General features: G+C 49.7%; 1 protein-coding gene across 1 annotated transcript in view; it reads left to right on the top strand.

Annotated features, from left to right (window-relative positions):
* Positions 1-22537, top strand: part of FAM189A1 (family with sequence similarity 189 member A1) — an 842971-nt gene that overhangs the window by 697230 nt on the left and 123204 nt on the right. The window lies entirely within an intron of this gene.

Raw genomic sequence — 22537 nt, 5'->3', positions numbered from 1 at the left:
TTGGAAGACCTTCTACAACCCTACTTCTTCCTTTCCTTGTGTGGCATTGTAACAGTTTATTTGTTCCTCTACTCCGGTGTTCTTTGCCTGTACCTGGGTAAGTGTCCAGATAAAGTTAGGATACAGAGGAGAGGGAAACCAAAGCAGAAAAGCAAAGAGCCAAAAAAGCACAAGGAGCCTTCAAAATGGAGAGAGTCTCAGCTATACTATATTAGTCAGACCCGACTCAGTCTGCGTTTCAGCAACAGATACCTACGTCAGGTGTCTATATGTGATGTGTATTCCAAAGCTGTATAGCAAACTTGCCTTGAAAAAGACAGGTCCACCAGTTAAAGAGACACCAAAAAGTGCAGGAGCTGTGGAGTGTGAACCTTGTAGGACATTCCACACCGTGAAATGCTGCTAAACACACTGTAAAGGCCTTTACTTTGGAATACTTATTACATCACATGTAGACCCCTGATGAAGGCATCTATTGCCGGAACGCGGATCTTGTTGGGTTTGACTAATAAAATATAGCTGAGACGCTCTCCACTTTGAAGGCTCCTTGTGCTTTTCTGGCTCTTTGCTTTTCCAAATAAAATTAGGACGGAAAAAAAGGCTGCCGTAACATTGTTCAGCCAGTTATCTGATTTGAATATCAGACAACACATGGATAACATCCAGTGACCAATCAAGATCCGGATATTAAATGCTGGTGCCTGGATTGGGGCCAGCTTAAAATATTTGAATCATATTTGGTTTACAGTGGTCAGTGCCTTTAAGATTGCTGTCTGTTGCAGGCTGAATATTGACCTGCAACAAACTAAACTCTTTCCATGCATGCATTTTTGACATACATACATGGTTGCACAATTTTATAAAGGGCCTTTCTCTGCATGTAAAACAGGTTTTATATGGAGAAAAAGCTTAAAAAGTTACCCCTAGTATGGAGGAATGAGATAATGCAAAATGACTGCTGCAGCAGTATGAATACATATTAGAAAAGTTCAGATTACAGTAATTTGTTCCAAACATCAAATACAATATAGAAAGTTAACTAAGACTGTTGAAACAATGGGGAAAAGACAGCAGGCTCAGAGTATGATAACAGGGGATCTTAATTGCTGGAAATATAATTGGAACAGTGAAACATGCAACACAGTGAGGGGGCACACTGTTTACAGTTCTTGTCAAGGAGAATTGTATATCACAGAGCTACAGGGACAGAAAAATACAATAGTGGAGCGAACAATTATTTATAAGAGAAGATTGGTGACTTAAACAGAGACTAACAAACATTCATAATTCAGTTTCATTATAATTACATTTAGATTTATAAACTGCATTAAAAAAGTATGGGAAAAGTGATTTTCAAAGTCATTTATCTGTGTAAACTGGATTAGCTGATAATCGACATCGCCTGCCAGTACTGGATTGTGAAGTAGCGTTTCAAAAGCATATTTAGGTCAGGGGAGGAACAACATGAACATATGACATTTTCACAAATACACACACTATTTTACTTCTCTCAGCTGCTTGAACAAAATAGAACGATGCAAGCGATGTGGCTGTTTTTACCACACTTTTCAACTTTTCAAAGAAACGGCACCCCATTGCTTTCTCTTTGAAAAATTGTTTAAAGACTGAGAGTATATTTGCACCTGATTTTTCTGTAGGTTGCAAAACAGGGTGTAAAACAACATGTGGAATTTTGAAAATCATTCTGACCTAAGTCCATATCTAGGAACACCTCTTGCGGTCCATGTATAAGTATGGACACTATAAAAGCTCATGAACAATATTAGTTGAGTGAGGAAGGAAATTCAGACAGGCTAATCTACCTGGGTAAGTACTTATAGTAGATGAAGAACTCTGGAATCCATACTTGAATTAATAAAAGATCAAACTAATATTTTACTAATGCTAACCTTTCTTAGAGTTATACATAATGGTAGCTACTATTAAGCAAAGCCACGCATTGACAATTCAATTAGTGCTTGTTAGATGATGATTTACTGAAGTATGAATGACCTCAGAATACGATTAGTGTGTATAAACATATCTGTGAAATTTTACACATGCTATTTGTCATTTTATTCACAACTAATCATGCATTTATCAAAGTTATGCAAAATTGCTAATGAGATGAAGAATTGTACTAATCAGCTGTACTAAAATTACATAAAGAAAATTGTATGAGGCAATTTTCCACAAAATGTAAGGCCCTATATACTAAGGAAGGCAATTCTATAACAGGGCCCCTCATTTTAGGTGCCCCAAGGCAATACGAGGAGCACTGATTCTATAATAGAATACTAATGTAAACCCAAATTGGCTTACCTAAATTTAAGCATGACCACTTATACCCAGTTAATGACAGGTATGTAATGTGCTATAACTTATAGCAGGCCTCGAAAAATTTTCATTAAATCTAGGAGCCAGCCCAAAAACTTAGGAGCCAGCATCTAAGACCTTTCTCACGTCTCCTTTCTCACTCTTCCAAAATTGTCCCCAGTGAAATGGGGGGGGGGGGGGGGGTGGAATCCCCTCCCAGATTAGTAGTAGCTCCTTTAGAAATTCATCAACTATGATTGTTTTTCCCCCTATTTGGTGCCTGTGGGCAAGAAATTTTAATAAATCAGATAATTAAGGTGCCTCTGCTAATCAACTGCAAAGTTAAAGGTCTCCCTTCCCAAAGCATGCTTTCAGCTGTCACGCTCTAAACAGGTGAAGCAGAGAGGCAATTGAGAGTGAAGGTATAAAAGAGAGAGACAGACTGGGTGAAGGCTGGAGAGGGGGTATGTGAAAGACAAACAGACTGGGCAAAGGCTGTGGGAAGGGGGTATGAGAAAGAAACTGATGGGGGACCCAGTCTATGGTGATAAGCTGTCAGGTTCTCAGGTTCAGAGCCCGCGGGGACGGGCTCTGGAGCAAACGTGAGCCCTTGGGCTGCTGACAAGGAGCAACAGCAGCAGGCAAAACCCACCAACCAACACTGGGCTAGCACACCGGCACAGGCAAGGACTGCAGGCGCCGCCCAGCGAGCCGGAACACACGGACTGGAACCCCCTGGACTGGAGGACACCGGACTGGTCCGCACTGGACTGGAACACACCGGACTGGAACACACTGGACCGGAACACCCTGGACTGGAGTACACTGGACTGGTCCGCACTGGACTACATCACCCTGGACTAGAGTACACCGGTCTGGTTCACACTGGACTGGAACACACCGGGCTGGAACACACTGGACCAGAACACACTGGGCTGGAGTACACCAGACTGGTCCGCACTGGACTGCAACACACCGGACTGGAACACACTGGACTGGAACACACTGGACTGGAGTACACCGAACTGGTCCGCACTGCTTCACCTGCACTTAGCCACTGTCCCCCAGGAGTTGAGCCCCTGGGTTCAAGCGGCTGGCAGGACTTACCGGATGCAGAATAACACAGGGACTGGGACTATTGAGCAAGCTTGACCGTCCAAGAACCAGGAATGCAGGGCCAGGATCAGACAGCAGTGCTCCTAAGCACAAGAAGGAAAGGCAGGGAAGCCACAGGGGAAAGCAGGGAAACTCAGAAACTCAGAAGTGTTCCTACAGCGTAACCAGACTGAAGTGCTCCTAAGCACCTAACCACAGAAGTGCTCCTAAGCATTACACTAACAGAAGTGCTCCTAAGCACTACCAGGGGCGTAGCCAGACACCCAACTTTGGGTGGGCCTGTGCCCAAGATGGGTGGGCAGAAGAACCCCGCCCCGTCCCACAGGTAATTTGGACTCTCCTCTCACCTGCATGCCATATATCTCTCAAACATCCCCCCTCTCCCGCATACCTTTTAAATAGCAGAGTTTCACCGGCAGCGAGCAACAACTAATACACACTGCTCATGCTGGCCCCACAGCCTTTCCACTGATAAACTTCCTGTTTCCGCATAGGTGGGAATATGTCAGAGGTAAGCTGTGAGGCCGGTGCGAGCAGTATGTATCAACCACTGCTCACTCTAGGCGAAGATCTGCTATTTACAAGGTATGCAGGAAGGTCAATTGTTGGGAGTTTTCAGCTTGTGGGGCTTCGGGATCCCTGCCAGTCACATCATAGGTGTGCTGCATCTGGGTGAGCCTGAGCCCAAAGTTGGTGGGCCTGGGCCCACTCGGGCCCACCCTTGGCTACGCCACTGGTGACTATGCAATCAAAGAACCACTCTCCCCGGCGCAATAAGCCTGTTTTTAAACACCGGCCCAGGAGATCCGCTTACCTCGCCGTGGCCACCCCAGCTCCCGTTGTACACGCCGTCATTCTCCTCCCTCAACCCCAGCTCTACTGGGGACGAGAGATGAGCAGAGACATGGTGCGGGCAGCGGCAGCACTGCAGAAGGATCTGAGAAAGCGGCTGTGGAGCAGCACAGGCCAGCACCGTGCAACGCAAGAGAACAGCATGGCTCAATGCAAAGACCATCAGCTGAAGGCGGCTCCCGCAAACCGCAGAACTCTCACACCCGATTGGTGGATTGCAGCACCGCCTCCTGGTTGTGCACACGGGATTGGAGGGTTTGAGCTCGGGCTCTGCCTTCTACTTCCCAGGCCTTCGGCGGAGCTCTGGAAGTACTTCAGCACTAGCAGCAGTGTGGGTTCCGGGGCTTTACGTTTACGGTACAAGTAGATAGGTGACCCGTTGGCGATTTCCAGCTTCCATCTGAGAGTAGTGAACCATTGACCATTCTTTCTCAATGAGGAAGGGAAGGGGGCGCGAGACGCTTAGTAAAATAGATCCAACAGGTTGGAGTACTGAGCCTGCCCTGAGCGGGTGCCCGCGATGTGGTAGTACGCTTACGCTAGGGCCAGGCTGCTGCTCTGCTGCTGCAGTCAGTGAGTATGTATGTTATGTGCGCTTGCTTGGGTGACATGGTGGGCGGGCCTGAGACGAAATCGGGCTGGAAGCAGGAAGGAACCTCCTGGAGAGATCAGCTGAGCCAGAGCGCGAGCGGGTGCCGTCTCTGCTGTACGCTAGGCTGCTGCTGCTGCAGTGTGCATGCGCTTGGGTGGGCGGGACTGGGCCGAAAATGGGTGGGCCTGGGCCCACCCAGGCCCACCCATAGCTACGCCCCTGAGCACTACACTAACAGAAGTGCTCCTAAGCCCTATACTAACAGAAGTGCTCCTAAGCACTATACTAACAGAAGTGCTCCTAAGCACTAAACTAACAGGGTTGCTCCTAAGCACCAAGCTACAGCAGTGCTCCACAGCACTAAACTAACAAAGGGGAAGCAGGTGAGCCACAAGGAGAAAGTAGGGAAGCTAAACACATAGACTAACAATGGTGCTCCTAAGCACCAAGCTACAGCAGTGCTCCACAGCACTAAACTAACAAAGGTGCTCCTAAGCACTCCACTAACAGAAGTGCTCCTATGCACTAAACTAATCAGGAGTGCTCCTAAGCACTCCACTAACAGAAGTGCTTCTAACAGCACCAAAACCAGAAGTACTTCTAACAGCACCAAAAGGGAAAGCAGGGGAGCCACAAGGAAAAAGCAGGGAAGCTAAACACATAAGTCAAAAGTGCACACTGCACCAACACTAACCTGGACCTAAAGCAAAACGTTGCAAAGGCAGCAAGTTCCCAGGTGGCTAATAAGCTCATCACAGCTGAGCTCAGCTGCAACAATCACAAGGCAGCTATGGGTGAGGCTAGCTGCCAAACTTCCACACCAGACTGGAAGGCTAAAATATCTGGACCGGAATGAAAAGAATCTGGAAAGTCTATGGCAGCCACCGGTTCTGGCTACCAGAGGGCGAGAGGAGCACAACCCAAGGGGAAAAAAGTCACGAATGTGACATAAGCAAAACAGAGACAGCGTCAGTCACCGCAATTAAGGATTCTTATAATAGTCATTTAAAATTAGAGATGATGAAAAACGCTAATGGAGTAAGGAACTCATGTTTTTTTAAATTTTCCTTATATATATTTGTTGTCATTTGAGATCCTATTGAGGAAGTATTTTAGGAAGTTTTGGCCTTAACTTCTGCGGAATTGGATACAAATTGTTATTATGTTCTTGATAAGAAGTTCCAAGTAGATCAGCAACAACTGGATCAATTGATAACACCAGCTTTTTTTGAGGACACTCAAGATGTTATAACTACCCGTTCTACCTTGTTAATCACTTCAGGGAACAAGAGTGATGAATTGTTGATAATGAAACACTGTTTTCAGAAAAGAGATGTAAATTTTTGTGGTGCAAAAATTTCTATTTTTCCCGATGTCACCAGGTCTACACAACTCAGACAAAAAGCTTTTTTAGCTTTGAAATCTAGAGTTTCAGCCCTGGGAGCAACTTTTTTTTCTGAAGTATCCATCTAAGTGTTTGGTATTTTTTCAGGGTAAAGATGATACAGTTGAAACAATTTCTTAAAGGTTATGAGAAGTAACTTTCTTTGAGATTTAGGCAGTGGCGTAGCTAGGGTAGTTGACACCCGGGGCCGGTCATTTTTTAACACCCCCCCCCCCCCCAAAAATCCAGTATTAGGCATACCGAGAATACAAAACACTCAGGACCTATAGAGCAATTCTACCATACCATAAGCAGTAATTTGTACGAGTCACACAAGGAAAAGGAAAGCATCTTAAACACTGCAGTGAGCACTAGAACATCAATTCACCTATTGTAAAACGAAGACAGATAGATTAGTACAGATCGTCGATCCTGCACAGTCAATGCCAACCGAAAGCCATGTCTTTTTCACAAATACAGATACACCCTAATCAACTATAGAATAAGTAATCATAAACTTTCTATTTAGACAAAAATTAAACTGAACCCCTGATGCCAGACTCTGCATACAATGCAACACCACAGAAACAGAAAATGTCCTCTAGTACTGTGCAAAATATAAAGACAGCAGATGTAAATTTGAAAAAACTAACAAATACCAATTACCACTTTACAAATTAACAAATAGAAATAAAACAAACAATATCATTTTATTGGACTAATACATTTAGCTTTCAGAGGCCAAAACCTCCTTCCTCAGGTCAATTCAGTATAGTACTTAGTGTCCTATCCTGACCTGAGGAAGGGGGTTTTGTTCTCTGAAAGTAAAATGTATTAAAATTAGTCCAGTAAAAAGATTACCTTATTTACATGTTCTATTATAAACATTTATTAACACAGCTACAATACTACTTTATCCTAATGCAAAAAAATAAAAATATATATTTACAGTTCGTTGTCTCTGGTTTCTGCTTTCCTCATCTTTTCACTGTCTTCCTTCTATCCAGCATCTGTCTTCGCTTTCTCTCTGCCATCCAGTGTCTGCCCTCTCTCTCTGCCCCTTCCATCCACTGTCTGCCCTCTCTCCCTTCCATCCACTTCTGCCCCTTCCATGCACCATCTGCCCCAGTCTGCCATCTCTCTCTCCTCCTTCCATCAACATCTGCCCTCTATCTCTGCCCCTTCCATCCACCATTTGCCCCAGTCTGCCCTCTTTCTCTCTCCTCTTCCACCCACCATCTGCCCTTTCTCTCTGCCCCTTCAATCCGTCTGCCCTCCCTCTCCCATCCGTCCAGGGTCTGCCCTCCCTCACATTCCCCCCTTCCATCCAGGATCTGTCCCCTCTCTCTCTGCCCCCTCTTTTCAGCCCCCAGTTCCAGTCCCCTTCATCCACCACATGCCTTGCATCCCCCCCCCTTTCAGTCCCAGACCCATTCTCCCACCTGCCCCAGGCATGGACCCATTTTCCCTCCTGCCCCCTTGTCAGACCCCAGTTCCAGCTTCAGACCCCTTCTCCCATCTGAGCACTCCCATCCCCCCCAATCCCCTTCTCCCCTCTCTGAGCACGCATCTGAGCTCCCCCACCCTCCCTAATCCCCTTTAAGCACCCCTCTGAGCTCCCCCACCCCTCCCCAATCCCCTTACTACTACTACTACTATTTAGCATTTCTATAGCGCTACAAGGCATACGCAGCGCTGCACAAACATAGAAGAAAGACAGTCCCTGCTCAAAGAGCTTACAATCTAATAGACAAAAAATAAATAAAGTAAGCAAATCAAATCAATTAATGTGAACGGGAAGGAAGAGAGGAGGGTAGGTGGAGGCGAGTGGTTACAAGTGGTTACGAGTCAAAAGCAATGTTAAAGAGGTGGGCTTTCAGTCTAGATTTAAAGGTGGCCAAGGATGGGGCAAGACGTAGGGGCTCAGGAAGTTTATTCCAGGCGTAGGGTGCAGCGAGACAGAAGGCGCGAAGTCTGGAGTTGGCAGTAGTGGAGAAGGGAACAGATAAGAAGGATTTATCCATGGAGCGGAGTGCACGGGAAGGGGTGTAGGGAAGGACGAGTGTGGAGAGATACTGGGGAGCAGCAGAATGTATACATTTATAGGTTAGTAGAAGAAGTTTGAACAGGATGCGAAAACGGATAGGGAACCAGTGAAGGGTCTTGAGGAGAGGGGTAGTATGAGTAAAGCGACCCTGGCGGAAGATGAGATGGGCAGCAGAGTTTTGAACCGACTGGAGAGGGGAGAGGTGACTAAGTGGGAGGCCAGCAAGAAGCAGATTGCAGTAGTCTAAACGAGAGGTGACAAGGGTGTGGATGAGGGTTTTGGTAGAGTGCTCGGAAAGAAAGGGGCGGATTTTACGAATGTTGTAAAGAAAGAAACGACAGGTCTTGGCGGTCTGCTGGATATGAGGAGAGAGAAGAGTCAAAGATGACCCCAAGGTTTCGAGCTGAGGAGACAGGGAGAATGAGAGAGCCATCAACAGAAATAGAAAACGGGGGGAGCGGGGAGGTGGGTTTGTGGGGGGAAATGAGAAGCTCGGTTTTGGTCATATTTAATTTCAGGTGGCGTTGAGACATCCAGGCAGCAATGTCAGACAAGCACGCTGAAACTTTGGTTTGGATGCAAGGTGAGATATCAGGGGTAGAAAGGTAGATTTGGGAGTCATCAGCATAGAGATGGTAGGAAAAGCCATGGGATGAGATTAATGAACCAAGGGAAGAAGTGTAGATAGGAAAGAGGAGGGGACCAAGAACAGAACCCTGAGGTACGCCGACAGGCAGAGGGATAGAAGTAGAAGAGGATCCACCAGAGTGAACACTAAAGGTGCGGAGGGAGAGGTAGGAAGAGAACCAGGAAAGGACAGAGCCCTGGAATCCAAGTGAGGACAGGGTATCGAGAAGTATGCTGTGATCGACAGTGTCAAAAGCAGCGGAAAGATCAAGAAGAATGAGGATGGAATATTGACCTCTGGATTTAGCCAGTAATAGGTCATTGGAGACTTTAGTAAGCGCAGTTTCGGTTGAGTGGAGAGGGCGAAAAGCAGATTGTAATGGGTCAAGAATAGCATGTGAGGAGAGAAAATCAAGGCAGCGGCGGTGAACAGCACGCTCAAGTAATTTGGAGAGAAAAGGAAGGAGGGAGATGGGTCGGTAATTAGAGGGACAAGTAGGGTCAAGTGAAGGCTTCTTAAGGAGAGGTGTGACCACAGCATGTTTAAAGGCAGCAGGGACAGTCGCAGTGGAAAGTGAGAGGTTGAGAATGTGACAGATAAAAGGAATAAGAGTAGGAGAGATGGCATTAAGAAGGTGGTGGGAATGGGATCAGAGGAACAGGTGGTACATTTTGAGGAAGAAAGGAGAAGTGTAGTTTCCTCAATAGTAACTTCAGGAAAGGAGGAAAGGGAATGAGGGGAAGGAGAGAGAGGGGAACAGACTAGTGGAGGGAGAGCTGGTGAGGTAGAGAAAGCAAGGTTTATCTTTTGAACCTTGTTGTGAAAGAATTCAGCAAGGGTCTGAGGAGATAATGAAGGGGGAGTTGGGGGAGGGGGCACCTTGAGGAGAGAGTTCAATGTGGTGAAGAGAAGTCGAGGATTAGAGCCAAGAGATGCTCTCCCACCCTCCCTAATCCCTCCCTAATCCCCTTTAAGCACCCCTCTGAGCTCCCCTACCCTTCCCCAATCCTCTTCTCCCCTCTCTGAGCTCGCCCACCCTCCCTAACCCCCTTTAAGCACCCCTCTGAGGTCCCCCACTCCTCCCCTCCCCTCCCCAATCCCCTTCTCCCCTCTCTCCCACCCTCCCTAATCCCCTTTAAGCACCCCTCTGAGGTCCCCCACCCTTCCCCAATCCCCTTCTCCCCTCTCTGAGCTCCCCCACCCTCCCTAATCCCCTTTAAGCACCCCTCTGAGCTCCCCCACCCCTCCCCAATCCCCTTCTCCCCTCCTTGATGCTCTCCCACCCTCCCTAATCCCCTTTAAGCATCCCTCTGAGCTCCCCCACCCTTCCCCAATCCTCTTCTCCCCTCTCTGAGCTCGCCCACACTCCCTAACCCCCTTTAAGCACCCCTCTGAGGTCCCCCACCCTTCCCCAATCCCCTTCTCCCCTCTCTGAGCTCCCCACCCTCCCTAATCCCCTTTAAGCACCTCTCTGAGGTCCCCCACCCTTCCCCAATCCCCTTCTCCTCTCCTTGATGCTCTCCCACCCTCCCTAATCCCTTTTAAGGGCCCCTCTGAGCGCCCCCACCCCTCCCCAATCCCCTTCTCCCCTTTGAATCCCCCCCGACCCAACCCAACCCAACCTGAGATCCGTTCTCCTACCCTGTCCAGCTTTAAAATTTTTTTTTCGAATCGCCGGAAAGTGGCAGGCAGCGCGCCTCGCGTCTGCCCTGCTAGTAAAGAAGATCTCGCTGACGTCGTCGCCCTTCCCACATTGAGTCCCACCCCCCTCTGAGGCAACTTCCTATTACCGCGAGGGCGGGCGGGACTCAGTGTGGGAAGGACGACGACGTCAGCGAGATCTTCTTTACTAGCAGGGCAGACGCGAGGCGCGCTGCCTTCCACTCTCCGGCGCTTCAAAAAAAAAAACATTTTAAAGACGGAGCAGCGGGAGTGGAGCACCCCCTCACCCGATGACACCCGGGGCGGACCGCCCCCACCGCCCCGCCCTTGCTACGCCACTGGATTTAGGAGTAAATTTGTTAAATAGCTTATAAGATTTAAACAGAGAGGGGTCCATTTACAAAAGCATTCTAGCATTTTTAGCATGCACTAAATGCTAGAGATGCCCATGTATTCCTATGGTTGTCTCTAGCATTTAGTGTGAGCTAATCATTAGTGTGCACCAAAAACACTAATGCTTCTTTGTAAAACACCCCCATAGTCTAATTGTTTCTGTTATTTGATTTCCTCATTATGTGTAATGTTGGCCTCCCTTAATGTCGGCTAATTGGTTGTATTTGCAATGTATCAAAATTTTTACAAGACGTATGAGGAGAGACTTGCTGACCTGAACATGTATACCCTGGAGGAAAAGAGAAACAGGGGTGATGTGATACAGACGTTCAAATATTTGAAAGGTATTAATCCTCAAACAAACCTTTTCCGTAGATGGGAAGGCGGTAGAACTAGAGGACATGAAATGAGATTGAAGGGGGGCAGACTCAAGAAAAATGTTAGAAAGTATTTTTTCACGGAGAGAGTGGTGGATACTTGGAGAACTCTTTTATTAAAAGAAACGCAAAACAATACTTCAACAAAAGTATGTACAAGCAATAAAAAACTCCCACATATCTCCTAGACCCTAAACACCTATACAAAGCCAACTAACCCCCCCCACCTTAAAAACCCCCACCCTATACCAAACCTCCCCTATGGAGGTTTCAAATGAACATGTTTCCACCACACATTTGCCTTCTGTAACCCTTCCGTCACCCGTTCCCATTTAGCCACCTCCTGAACTCCCCTAATTATGTCCCAACTAACCTGTTCAGCTGACCTGTAGTCCTGGTGCAGGGACACCCCACACCGAGCCATCCAAAGGTAAAACCTGAGTATTACCGAAATGATAAACTCCGTCACCGGATCCAAACCCCCACTTCGCTGCTGCCGCCCATAGACCCAATCAGCATATGAGTACGACCGGAAGCTAGAAATGTGCAAAAGCGATGCCACTCTATCCCCCACGGTCCTTGAAAATGGGCAATCCCGCAAAAAATGGTCCATTGTTTCTTCCGTACCCATACATTCCCCCCTTGGACAATCCCGATCCTGCATAGTCCTATAGTTGAGATTTCCTCTCACATACAATTTCCCATGAAAGGACAGCCAAGCAATGTCCCTGTACTTAGGCGGAATCCGCCTCGATGTAACCAATAGCAAGCCCTGCTGCAGCACCGACCCAGGTGCATCTCGGAGTGTCAGGGGTGCTGAAAAGGCCTGGGCCCGCACCCTTTCCACCCATACCTCCCTGCTCCCTGCCTTAATTTCCTCCACCGTGATCCCCCAAACTCTTACCAACCGAACCAACATCCAATAGTACCCTACCTGCATGGGTGCCCCCTTCTTTAAAGCCGCCACCCTTCCCCCCATCCGCCATGGAATCCAAAATCTTTCCCACCATAACAAGACACTTTGTGCCCACCCTGGCGGGTCCCTACCCACTGCCCGTCCCAAATTAAACTGGAGGAACAGGGAGCTGAAAAATAACACTGGGTTCACCATTCCCACCCCGCCATCCTTCCGGGGTAAGTATGTAATGTTCCGTTTAACCGGGTTCAGCCGATTCCCCCAGAGTAGTTGGAAAAACACACTATACAGGGTAGTATAACAGTGTGCTGGCACCAAACAAATATAACTGAGAAACAGGAACATGGGCACCAGGTGCCTCTTAATCAGCTGAACCCGGTCAGACATTGTCATCCTCCAGCCTTTCCATCTGTCAACCTTGACTGTAGCTGCCTGGATGCACCGCTGCCAGTTAAAAGATGCATAATCTCCTTCATCAAAATAAACCCCTAACACTCTCATTCTGGCAATTGCGGCCGGAAACCCCCCTCCCAAAGCAAATGCCAGCCCTGGTGGACCCACCCATAAACTCTGACTTTTCTGGAAATTAATCAGTGACCCCGAGGCCCGTGAGTAACTGGAAATCAACTCCTGCAACTTCTCCCCCTCCCTTGGATCCGCCACCCACACTGTGATGTCATCTGCGTAAGCTACCACCCTCAAATGACACCCTGTACTCACCTCCACCCCCCCGAAATCCCTCTCTCCCTCCCTGCTCTAAACGCCTAACAAAGGGATCTATTGCGAAGGTGTATAACAGAGGACTTAGGGGACATCCTTGCCGAACCCCTGCTGTGACCCCAAAACTCTTCCCTTTCCAACCATTTACCAGAGGAAAACAACTGGCCCCGGTGTAAAGTAACTGTAACTGTGCCACCCAATCCCTTGGAAATCCATAATGCTCTAACAACCTCCAAAGAAAAAACCACTGTACCCTATCAAAAGCTTTATCTTGGTCTAAAGCCACCACCAACCTCCCGTTCCCCTCCCCCCGGCTGTGCTCTAGACCCTCCCTAACCCATGCAGCCGCCTCCAAGACCCCCCTCCCCTTAACCCCACACTGCTGTGAAACTGCCACCACTTCCTGGACCACTGACTTCATCCTTTTTAAGAGCATGTGTGCAAAAATTTTCCTGTCCCCATTCAACAAGGCGATAGGACGCCAGTTCAACAGGGACCCAGGATCTTTCCCTTTACTAAGCAAAACTAATGCTGCCTCTGTCAGAGATTGGGGCAGAATCCCCTGCTGTCGTGCGGCTTCCCAGACCTGCAACAGAATTGGAGCCAGATGGACCTTAAAAGTTTGGTAATATTCAGCTGTCAGGCCATCTGGCCCTGGAGCCGTTCTTTTCCGTAAGGCCCCGATGGCCTCCTCCACTTCCCCCAGTGTCCAGGGACGTGACAGGGCCTGGAGATGGGGCCCTCCCTTTCCCACCCCTGGTGTCCCGTCGATATAGTGTCCCATCACCTCCTTATCCAAGTGTCCTCCCGAAAAAAAACGTGCAAAATGTTCTCCTACTACCTTCAAAATCCCCTCCTTCGAAACCTGCACTACCCCCCTTGTGTCCCTTAACCCTCCCACTACCCTACACTCCCTCCGCTCCTTACAGCAGACAAACGGATCAGGACTAATCAATTTCCCGAAATCACGTTCATAAAGCAAGGAGGCATATCTATCGTATTGGACCTTCTCTAACTGCGCTTGCAGTTCCAGGATATCCTCCCGCCTACCCCCTGTGGAGAGTAAATAATCCCTGCGTTTCTTAAGTGCCGTTCCTAACCTCGTCCTTTCCCGTCCTTCCCTTCTTGCCTGTTGGGTAAAAAATCTCCTCGTGCGCTTTTTGACTACCTCCCACCATTCTCCAATAGAGGGAAAAATACCCTGGATGGAGAGCTGATCCTCCAGGAAGGCCCGATACTCCTCCTGCATTCTCATATCTGCTACCCATTTAAGGTTGAGCCGCCATAAACCCCTTCCTGGCCTATGCCCCGCCCAACCTCCTACCTCAATTAACACCAGCTTATGGTCCGAGAAGTCTACGTCCACTAATCTGGGGCCCTGCCCGCATGCCCCCTTCCCGAACCAAAAATCTATCTATCCTACTCTTACACTGACCCCGTGAAAATGTGAAACCCTGTACCTCAGGGGAATGTTCTATGTGCACATCAACCAGCCCTGCCCCTTTCATTATCCCTGCCAAACGTACCCCATCATACCTCACCTGCGCTGTCCTCCCCCCACTATCCTGCCTCCTTAAAATAGTATTAAAATCCCCCCCCCCCCCAAACCACCTGACGTGCTGTATAGAGATAAGGTTTAACTTTCCCAAACAACGAGGAACGTTCCTTCTTACTTGAGGCCCGTAAATATTAATAATCCGCAACGCCACCCCGTGCCACAACACATCTAACACCAAACACCTCCCTATACCTAACTCTATCACTTTTGAATATCTACATTATGTGTTTTGAATAAGATCCCTACCCCCCCCATACCTTTCTCCTGCCAAACCCCAAACCGAAGGTCCCCATCTCCAGGCCCGTTGTGCCCGCCTAATCGCTTCTAGCGTTTGTAGCCGTGTTTCCTGAAGCAGAATACAGTCTGCCTGAATCTTAGAGAGGCCATCAAAGGCCAAACATTGCGCCCTCTGGGAAGCCACACTCGCCACATTCAATGTGGCAAACAAAAAAACAATTCCTGCCATTACCATCATTGAGTAGAAGGTATCCTCTGCTCACCTCCTTCCTGCATATCTGCCCTCTGCAGCACCCCACTACCAACGCCCTGCACCCCTTCTGCAGAATCCCTTCCTTCCTCCGCCCAATCCCGAACACCAAGTTTAAAACCCTTATCCTTCCCTTCCCCCTCCCCCCCTCCTTTCTTCCTCCCCTTCTTCTTCTTAGAGTCATCCAGACCACCATCTCCCCTCTCACAAAAGAAGGCCCCCACCCCCCTCCCCTACTTGCTCTCTAACTCTGAGCTGCTCCCCTGCCCCCCCCACCCCCCTTACCTCATTCCCATCACCCCTTTTACCCTGTTCCTGTCTAGATCTGATCCTATCAGACCGCCTCTTAATCCCTTCTCCTTCTCCTGTCCCCTTCTTCTCCACTCCCTCTACTTCCAACCCCCCCCCCTCCTCCTTCGTTCCCAACCCCTACCATCCGGACCTTCCCCCCCTTCTTCTTACACCTACCACCCTCTCCCTGTTCCACCTCAAATTTCCTCTTCCCTTCATCCCCCCCCAGGACTCCCTCTCCCTCCCCTCCCCCACCTTCCTCGATCTCCTCCTCCCTACCTTCCTCTTCCAGAATCTGAAAACGGTTCTCCACCCTACACTCCTGTGATCCAAACCCCGAGCCACCCAACTCCTCCCTACCCTTCCCCACAGCCCCCCTTTGTTTCTTACGAACTTGAACCCAACCCCCTTCTCCCTCCCCCCGTTCCCTCACCTGTTCCTCCCCCCGTACCCCTGAAACCTCTTCCTCCCTCCTCCCTTTCTGCAGCTTCCCTACTCCCTGTACCTCCGGGCCCTGACCCTGAAACCGCCCTCCCCCCACCCCCCTCTCCTGGACCAAACTCCCCCGTCCCCCACCCTCTTCCCCCTCATTATGAAAAGCCCTCGGGCAATTCTGAAAGGCATGCCCCAGATCCCCACAAAGATTGCACCGGATAGAGGAACATTCTTCCGAAAGGTGATCCTTAGACCCACACTTTGCACACTGCTGTACCGGGCAGGACATGCTAAAGTGGCGGAAAGACCCACATCTAAAACATTGTCTTGGCTGTCCTTTATAGAAGCACAGGATCCTATCTCTCCCGATAAAAGCTGCCGAGGGAATATGCTGGACCACCTGACCCACCTGTTTAAGCCTAACTAAAGCCCCCCAACCCCCTGCCCAAACTCTACTTGGATCCGGGAGCTTGGTTAGTGGAGTTCTCAATTCAGCATACCGCTGAACCCAGAAGGCCAGGTCCGCCGCTGAGATGGATTCATTCCGGACTAAAAGGGTCACCTGCACCAGATCAGGTCTGCTTATCGGAATCACCCTATAATTTCTCCATTCCCCCCTCCCTCGAACTTCTTCATACTTTTCCCAAAACACCTCCATCCCCCTTTGAGTCAAAAAACTAACATCATATTCCGGAATGTTAGCCGGGTGGATGCAAGCATATAAATCTTCTGGAATAAACCCTAGCCCTAGTACCAGCTGCAAAACCTTATCCCGGGATGGCATACCCCCCTCCCCCACCCATTTAAGCTGAATGACATTTCGGCGTTTGGGGATCTGCCCCTGCCCCCTCCCTCCTCCTCCAAACCCGTCTCCCCCCCTACCCGCAAAACCTAACCTCCCCCTCCCCTGCTCTCCTTCCCCCCTCACCACAGCCGCAAAAGATACCGACATCTTCCCCTCCCCACCCCCGCTCTTCCCTGACCTGGAACCGTCCCGACCATCCAAACCCATGCCCTTCTTCAACTGCCCCTTCTGAGCTGTCCCCATGCCCCCACCCCCTCTACCTTCTGCAGCCTGCCCTGGCACCACCCCCCTCCCTTCCTCCCCCCTCCTCTGATCACAGACTGCCACCTCCATAGCTTCAAAAGTACACCCATTCTGTCCCTCTTCTCTTACCAATCCCCCACCCTGCTCATCCACCCCATCCAAAGCAGCCTTCCCCCCCAAGTCCAAACTGAAACCATTTACTAGACTGTCACTGTTCTCCAGATTTTGTCCACAGGGGAGATCCCTGCTTATCTGTTCAGAAGAAACCTTGCACTGCTGCTCCCTCTGAATATCCTGCTGCTCAGGCTCCTCTGCTCCCAGCTGGCTGGCTGTTGCATTCTGCTCAGAAGGGTCCCGCGCGAGACCAGTCTCTGTGTTATGAGAGGAATTTCCCCTTGCTTCCTCCTGATTGGCAGAAACCTCCTGTCTTTCCAGCTCTGGAAGGCAGGATTCGCCAGAGCCTGCTTGCCCAGCTGCAGCTACTCCTTGTAATTTAGCAACCGTTCCTGCACTCAGGGAGCCTGTAGAGTGCAGCTGTGTTTGCAAGCAGAGCTCTTCTGCTGGCAACAGTTCTTCCACAAATGCACCTTCAACCAGAGTAAAACTGTCCTTTGTACCTTCTCCTGTCCTGCCTTCTTCAGGAAACCTTCTTTCTGTAAGACTAGGAACACTTGTCTGGAGCTCTTGTATGAAAAAGTCTCTATCTCTGGTTTCCATAGCCTGCAAATGTGTAGGAGCCTTTTGTAGCTCTTTCTCTGTCCTTGTAGGCTCCAGAGATACTATGGACTCCCTGCTGCCTCCTCCCCTCTCATTACCAGAAGCAGCCATCACAGTAAGTGCACCAGAATCTGTTTGACTTGCTAAGCCCTTCATAAATTGCAGTGTATGTCCAGTGTTTGTAGCTGGCAAGTCCTCACTCACACACTGTTGTTGTTGAAAAAGTTCTGCTGTATATACTGGGGAAACCTGACTCTGAGATTTTGCTGTGCCTTGTGCCATTCTCTCCTGGTTTATGTAAAGTTCCCTTAAGGGATTATCAGTATTCTTCTTTAATGAAACCAAAGTCTTTTCTTTGTGTTGAAGCTGCTTTAACAAACGAGCTTCTTCTTTCTTGTAAATGTCCTGTTTATCTCCCGGGGCCAGCCTAGTCATGGCTTTTGCCATCTTCAGCCGTTTCCCCTGCTCCTCTATGTCTTTCTCCAGGGCTTTAATCATTCGCACCCTTTGTACCACTTCTTCAGCCAAGTGCCCCGGTCCTTCACTCACCGACCGTGCACCATCCTCCCTGTCTTCATCCTCATCCTCCTCCTCCTCCGACCAATCACTATCATAGTCCTGTACGCCCGGACCCGGCTGAAGCTCCTGGTGTACCACCATCGGCTCCTCACCTTCCACCGTCTGGAGGCCCGAGGCCCTCCCTATCCACTTCCCCCCTCCATGTTCTTCAGGCTCCCTTTCCGGAAACCGCTGGGTCATGGAGGAGGTACCTGTTACCTCTTCATCTCGGAGGCGCTGAGCCCTGCGGTCCACAGGGCTCCTTTCTCTGCTCCCCGAGGCTGGACTGAGCTGCACACAACCCTTCCGGGCCTTCTGGTCCGTAGGGCCCAGAGGCCCCATGTCCTGGGCCTTTCCTGGGAAACTCTTCCCCGGGCCTCTCTGCCCACCTGGGGAAGGAGCCAGCCCAGCACCCTTCCTGCTCTCTAGAGACCGAGCCTTCAAGCACACGTCCTTCTCTCACCAAGTCTAGGCTGGAATGCCCTCCCGCGGGAGGTGGTGGAGATGAAAACGGTAATGGAATTCAAGAATGCGTGGGATCAGGGCCGTGCCTAGGGTCTCTGGCACCCCCCTGCAGCCTATCAGTTGGCGCCCCCCCTGCAGACTATCAGTTGGCGGCGGCGGCCCTCCCACCCCCCCACCCCCACCCGAAAATGATCGCTCACCACTTGCCACACTGACAGGAATTGTCAGCAATATTCTTAGAAACAAATTGCTATACATTGCAAAATAAGATAGCAGATGTAAATTCTCAAAGTGGACATATTCCAAACACTAAAATGAAAATAAAATGTTTTTTTTCTACCTTTGTTGTCTGGTGACTTTCTTTTTCTGATCATGCTGGCCCAGTATCTGATTCTGCTGCTATCTGTCCTCTTAACTCCGTTTCCAGGGTTTCCTTTCCATTTATTTCTTTCCTTTCCTCCTTTCTTCTTTATTTCTGGTCCTCAGCTTCTGCCTATTTTCTTCATCCTTGTGCAGTTTTTCTCCTCTCTTCCTTTTCCCTCATTTCATCTCCTTCATCTCTCTTCCCTCCCTTCTATGTCCAGCAATTTCTCCTCTCTCCCTGAGCCCTGCCCTCCCAATCCATGCCCATCCATGCTCCTCTGTCCCCTGCCCCCTCCATTCATCCCTTTCCAGCAATTCCCCTCTCTCCCTGAGCCCTGCCCTCCCAATCCATGCCCATCCATGCTCCTCTGTCCCCTGCCCCTCCATTCATCCCTTTCCAGCAATTCCCCTCTCTCCCCGAGCCCTGCCCTCCCAATCCATGCCCATCCATGCTCCTCTGTCCCCTGCCCCCTCCATTCATCCCTTTCTAGCAATTCCCTCTCTCCCTGAGCCCTGCCCTCCTAATCCATGCCCATCCATGCTCCTCTGTCACCTGCCCCCTCCATTCATCCCTATCCAGCAATTCCCCTCTCTCCCTGAGCCCTGACCTGCAATCCATATCCATCCATGCCCATCTGTCCCCTCCATTCATCCCTATCCAGCAATTCCCCTCTCTCCCTGAGCCCTGCCCTCCCAATCCATGCCCATCCATGCTCCTCTGTCACCTGCCCCCTCCATTCATCCCTATCCAGCAATTCCCTTCTCTCCCTGAGCCCTGTCCTGCAATCCATATCCATCCATGCCCATCTGTCCCCTCCATTCATCCCTATCCAGCAATTCCCCTCTCTCCCTGAGCCCTGCCCTCCCAATCCATGCCCATCCATGCTCCTCTGTCTCCTGCCCCCTCCATTCATCCCTTTCCAGCAATTCCCCTCTCTCCCTGAGCCCTGCCCTCCCAATCCATGCCCATCCATGCTCCTCTGTCCCCTGCCCCCTCCATTAATCCCTATCCAGCAATTCCCCTCTCTCCCTTCCATGACCCCCCCTCGCATCCATGCTCCTCTCTCTCCTCTCGCTCCCATGTCCCAGCCTGGCCCGCCCTCTTCCCCCCTCTTCACATCCATGCTCTCGTCTCTCCCCTGCCCTCCCGCTCCCATTGTTCAGCTGCCCGCCCTCTTCTCTCCCCCCAACATCCCTTTTCTTTTCTTTTTAAATTTACCTCCATGGTGTCGGTTCCGGAAGCGCAGCGTCAGAGAAGGAGGCGGCGCTCCCGACGTCTAGCCTTCCCTTCGCTGTGTTCCGCCTTCTTCTGACGTCATCCTTGAAGTCAGAAGAAGGCGGAACACAGCGAAGGGAAGTCTAGAGACGTCGAGAGCGCTGCCTCCTTCCCTGACGCTGCGCTGCCGGAACCGCCACCACGGAGGTAAATTTAAAAAGAAAAAAAATGAAAAGGGATGTTGCGGGAGGGCAAGCGAGATGAGCATGGTGCGGCGGCGCCCCCCAGAGGGAAGCGCCCCCCTGCCATGCTTACCTCGCTTACCGTGTTAGCATGGCCCTGTGTGGGATAAACATAAAGGAATCCTGTTCAGAAGGAATGGCTCCTCAGAAGCTTAGCGGAGATAGGGTGGCAGAGCCGGTGGTGGGAGACGGGGCTAGTGGTTGGGAGGAGGGGCTAGTGCTGGGCAGACTTCTACGGTCTGTGCCCTGAAAATGGAAGATACAAATCAAAGTCAGGTATACACATAAAGTAACACAAATGAGTTTATCTTGTTGGGCAGACTAGATGGACCGTACAGGTCTTTCTCTGCCGTCATCTACTATGTTACTATCCAGCTTATTTTCGAAGGAGATTGCCAGCCATCTTTTGACACAAATCGGGAGATGGCCGGCCATCTCCTGAAGCCGGCGAAATCGGTATAATGGAAAGCCAATTTTGGCCGGCTCCAACTGCTTTTCGTCGCAGAGCCGGCCAAAGTTAAAGGGGGCGTTTCGTAAGGGTATAGGAGGTGGGACAGAGGCGGGACGGGGCATTGTTAAGACATGGCCAGCTTCAGCTGATAATGGAAAAAAGAAGGCCGGCTCTGAGGAGCATTTCGCCGGCTTCACTTGGTCCATTTGTTTTTAGGACCAAGTCTCAAAAAAGTGCCCCAATTGACCAGATGACCACCGGAGGGAATCGGGGATCACCTCCCCTTACTCCCCCAGTGGTCAACAACCCCCTCCCACCCAAAAAAAACCCTTTTTTGACAGCCTCTATGCCAACCGGAAATGTCATACCCAGCTCCCTGACAGCAGTATGCAAGTCCCTGGAGCAGTTTTTAGTGAGTGCAGTGCACTTCAGGCAGGTGGACCCAGGCCCATCCCCCCTCCCCACCTGTTACACTTGTGGTGGTAAATGGGAGCCCTCCAACCCCCCCCCCCCCAAAAAAAAAGAAAAAAACACTGTAACTACATGTAGCTGCCCCCTTCACCCATAAGGGCTATGGTAATGGTGTAGAGTGGGTTTTGGGGGGCTCAGCACCCAAGGTAAGGGAGCTATGCAACTGGGAGCTATTTTTATTTTTTAGAAGTGCCCAGTTGGTGTCCTGGCATGTGAAGTTTGTACCTGAAGCAATAGAGGGTTTAGTGACTTGCCCAAGATCACAAGGAGCACCAGTGAGATTTGAACTGGCCACCTCTGGATTGCAAGACTGTTGCGCTAACCACTAGGCCACTCCACTCAGCTGTGTATGAAGCTATATATAGTTCATTGCTGTAGCAGGATGCTCCTCAGGTGAGAGCCCAGTCACTCCTCCAGCTCCCGGTCCAACTGTGCATAAGATGTTAGCACTTACTTATGAATGTGTACACATATACGCGTATGTACTAACAGAATGCCCAGGCGCTATTCTGCAAATATCTGCTTAACATACATAGGGGTACTTTTACTAAGGTATGCTAACAGATTTAGCGTGCGCCAACAATGAGTGTGCACTAAATAATAAGATGGCTGTAAGAATATAATGGGCATTTTATTATTTAGGGGTCCTTTTACTAAGGTGCACTGAAAAATGGCCTGTGCTGGTGTAGTTGCATGTATTGGATGCGCGCAGGTCCATTTTTCAGCACATCTAAAAAAAAGGCCCTTTTTTGAGGGCTGAAAATGGACGAGCGGCAAAATAAAAATTGGCGCGTGTCCATTTTGGGCCTGAGACCTTACCACCACCCATTGATTTAGTGGTAAAATCTCGCACATTAACCGGTCGGTAATTGTCAGCGCATATACATTGCCGATTACTGCCCGGTTAGAGTCGTGCTCCAGAAATTCTGGCGCGCATAGTGGACATACGTAAAAAATGAAATTACTGCCCAGGCCATGTGCTAGCCGGGAAGTAGTTCCAAATTGGCACACGTTGGGCACACGTAGGTGCCTATGCGGCTTAGTAAAAGGGCCCCTTAGTGCATACTAATCATTAGCGTGCCTTAGTAAAAGGACTCCATAATAAGCATGTGCAAGGGGGGCTTACACAGGGGCAGATGTAGGCATATCACTCACTTATGCAGGTAACTTCCTTTTTCATTTCATTTATTTCACTTTCTATACCGCCCTTACTAACTGGCAGACCAGGGCAA

Source organism: Microcaecilia unicolor, chromosome 1 (genome assembly GCF_901765095.1).
Source record: "Microcaecilia unicolor chromosome 1, aMicUni1.1, whole genome shotgun sequence".
Classification (NCBI taxonomy): Eukaryota; Metazoa; Chordata; class Amphibia; order Gymnophiona; family Siphonopidae; genus Microcaecilia; species Microcaecilia unicolor.
The sequence above is the reverse complement of the archived record's forward strand: the minus strand, read 5'-3'. Positions and strand labels throughout refer to the sequence as shown.